Source organism: Arachis duranensis, chromosome 9 (genome assembly GCF_000817695.3).
Source record: "Arachis duranensis cultivar V14167 chromosome 9, aradu.V14167.gnm2.J7QH, whole genome shotgun sequence".
Classification (NCBI taxonomy): Eukaryota; Viridiplantae; Streptophyta; class Magnoliopsida; order Fabales; family Fabaceae; genus Arachis; species Arachis duranensis.
In genome coordinates, this window is record NC_029780.3 from 65,598,153 (window position 1) to 65,602,066 (window position 3,914).

The window sequence follows — 3,914 nt, forward strand, 5'->3', positions numbered from 1 at the left end:
TGGCGTTTAACTCCAGACAGTAGCATGTACTTGGCGTTGAGCGCCACTTTACGTCGTCAATTCCCGAATAAAGTATAGACTATTATATATTGCTGGAAAGCTCTGGATGTCTACTTTCCAACGCCATTGAGAGCGTGCCATTTGGAGTTCTGTAGCTCCAGAAAATTTATTTCGAGTGCAGGAAGGTCAGATTCCAACAGCATCAGCAGTCCTTTTGTCAGCCTTTTTCAGAGTTTTGCTCAATTCCCTCAATTTCAGCCAGAAATTACCTGAAATTACAGAAAAACACACAAACTCATAGTAAAGTTCAGAAATGTGAATTTAACATAAAAACTAATGAAAACATCCCTAAAAGTAGCTTGAACTTACTAAAAACTACCTAAAAATAATGCCAAAAAGCGTATAAATTATCCGCTCATCAGAGACACATCACCATGCCAGAGAAGGTACAGCAAACCATGCTGGGCATGAGAGAAGAGTTCTAGGCTCTTACATAAATCCAAACCTGGGAAATTGTGGAAGTAGCATCCAAAAACCAACCATACATGCTAATAACTTTGAATTGAAACCCCAACTCATCACCCTTGTTCAGATCAATTGCTCATTTGCAGAAAGCGCCCAAGAAGGCCATAATCAACACTTAACTAATTTCCTAAGAATATGTGATACTGTGAAGTCTAATGGTGTTCATCCCAACACCTATATATTGCTCTTGTTCCCCTTCTCTCTTAGGGACAAAGCATCTAAGTGGCTAAAATCCTTCCCAAGGGAGAGTCTGACAACTTGGGAAGACGTGGTAAACAAGTTCTTGGTGAGATTCTATCCTCCTCAAAGACTCAATAGATTGAGGGCTGAGGTCCAGACATTCAGGCAATAAGATGGTGAAACTCTCTATGAAGCATAGGAGAGGTACAAAGACTTGACAAGAAGGTGCCTACCAGACATGTTCAATAAATGGGTACAGCTGTACATCTTCTATGAGGGCTTGTCTTATGAATCAGAGAAGGCATTGTACCACTCTTCAGGAGGATCTCTAAACAAGAAGAAGACCATTGAAGAAGCCATAGACATCATAGAAACTGTGGCCAAGAATGAGTTTTTCTATGCCCCTGATAGGAGCAACAACCAGGGAGTAATGGAGTTAAGTCACATGGATGCACTGCTAGCTCAAAACAAGATGATCACCAAGCAATTGGCTAACTTTACCAAGCAGATGGAAAGGAATCAAGTTGCAGTAGTCACCACCCCACCACCAGCTCAAGAAGGAGTGAATATAGAGGAAGGGGGTAACTGGGAACAAGCCAACTATGTTGGAAACTCATCCAGGCAGCCATACGATCCATACTCCAAGACCTATAACCCTGGTTGGAAGAACCACCCAAGTTTTGGGTGGGGAAACCAGCAAGTCCAAGGCCATGATCAGAGGCGTCACAACCCCAACCAACACAACAATGCAGCCTATCAACACTCAACTCAAAGGCCATATCAAAACCCATCCAACAACTCTTCTCAACATCCATATCAGACCCAAAACGGCTATTCTCAACCCTCTAACCTCAACTCACCATCATCATCTGAAGATAGACTCTCCAGGATTGAGACTCTGCTTAAAGTAGGATATCTTTCTCAGCAGATTCCTAAGCCTACTGATGGCTTTCCAAGTGATACTGAGAAGAATACTAGAGGAGAGACAAAGAAGATAAGATGGAAAGAATGCAAGGTGTTCACCATAAGAGATGATGAGGAATTGGAGGGAGTGAACAACTCATCAGGGCACCCTCAAGGCGTTCTGAAAGAGAATCAAGAAGAGAGGGACCAAGAAATTGATTCTACACAAGGAAGGGAGCCAATGGAGAAGGAAACTTTAAAATCATATGTACCTAGAGCCCCATTCCCCCAGAGACTTAGGGGTGGTGCAATGGAGAAATCATATTCAAGGTTCCTAGACATTTTTGCATCCCTCCATGTAAACATACCATTCATCGAGGCTCTCCAACAAATGCCTTCATATATCAAGTGCATGAAGGAGTTGCTGACTAAGAATAATTCACTGAAGGGTGGACAAACAATAGTGATGAACAAAGAGTGCAGTGCCCTCATTCAAGAGGATTTTCCTACAAAGAGGAAGGACCCAAGGAGTTTTCACATCCCTTGTGCCATAGGAGAAACAATGATTGAAAGGGGGCTTTGTGACCTGGGAGCTAGCAATAACTTAATGCCTTTATCCCTCATTAAGAAGCTACAAATTAATGAGCTAAAATCCACAGATGAGATCCTACAACTGGCTGACAAAACTCAAAAAGTTTGGTGTTCAAGGCACACTAAGAGGATATATACAAAAAAATATATCATGCCTGTCATATGGGCCTTGATCAACCCTCCTTGCACTACATGGTCACAAACTAAGTTTGGTGTCACTAATGTTGCATAAATAAATCCTTGGAAGTCTATTGATTTAAATTCATGAACAACGTTTAGTTTGTTTGAAATAAAAATTCCAAAAGTAGTTAGTTCCAATTTTCATTTTTTCCGCCACAATTAAACATGACCTTTGCTCTTCTTTTATTATCATGCATAGGAAATGAAGAAGTTATTGGATGGAATTGATGGGACAAACCAAGAAGAGAGGTTTGGCCACTTCACAAAGGGGACTAGTGATGAGCGGATAATTTATACGCTTTTTGGCATTGTTTTTAGTATGCTTTTAGTATGTTTTAGTTAGTTTTTATTATATTTTTATTAGTTTTTATTTAAAATTCACTTTTCTGGACTTTACTATGAGTTTGTGTGCTTTTCTATGATTTCAGGTATTTTCTGGCTGAAATTGAGGGACCTGAGCAAAAATCTGATTCAGAGGCTGAAAAGGGCTGCAGATGCTATTAGATTCTGATCTCCCTGCACTCAAAGTGAATTTTCTGGAGCTACAGAAGCCCAATTGGCGCACTCTTAATTGCGTTGGAAAGTAGACATCCAGGGATTTCCAGAAATATATAATAGTCCATACTTTGCCCGAGATTTGATGGCCCAAACAGGCATTCCAAGTCAGCTTCAGAATTCCCGGCGTTAAATGCCAGAACTGGCACAAAAGTGGGAGTTAAATGCCCAAACTGGCACAAAAGCTGGCGTTTAACTCCAAGAAAAGTCTCTACACATGGAAGCCTCAATGCTCAGCCCAAGCACACACCAAGTGGGCAGGGAAGTGGATTTTTACGTCATTTACTCATTTTTGTAAACCCTAGGCTACTAGTTCTCTATAAATATGACCTTTTGCTATTGTATTAGGGGAATCTTTCAATCTTCGGATCATCTTTTGATCGTGTTTTTATGATTGAATGCTCTTTGGGAGGCTGGCCATTCGGCCATGCCTAGACCTTGTTCTTATGTATTTTCAACGGTAGAGTTTCTACACACCATAGATTAAGGTGTGGAGCTCTGCTGTACCTCGAGTATTAATGCAATTACTATTGTTCTTCTATTCAATTCAGCTTATTCTTGTTCTAAGATATCACTTATTCCTCAAATTGATGAATGTGATGATCCGTGACACTCATCATCATTCTCACCTATGAACGTGTGCCTGACAACCACCTCCGTTCTACCTTAGATTGATTGGATATCTCTTGGATTCCTTAATCAGAATCTTCGTGGTATAAGCGAGAATCCATTGGCGGCCATTCTTCAGAATTCAGAAGGTCTAAACCTTGTCAGTGGTATTCTGAGTAGGATTCAGGGATTGAATGACTGTGACGAGCTTCAAACTCGCGATTGTGCGGCGTTAGTGACAGACGCAAAAGAATCACTGGATTCTATTCCGACATGATTGAGAACCGACCGATGAATAGCCGTGCTGTGACAGAGCGCGTTGAACATTTTCACTGAGAGGACGGGACTGTAGCCATTGACAATGGTGATGC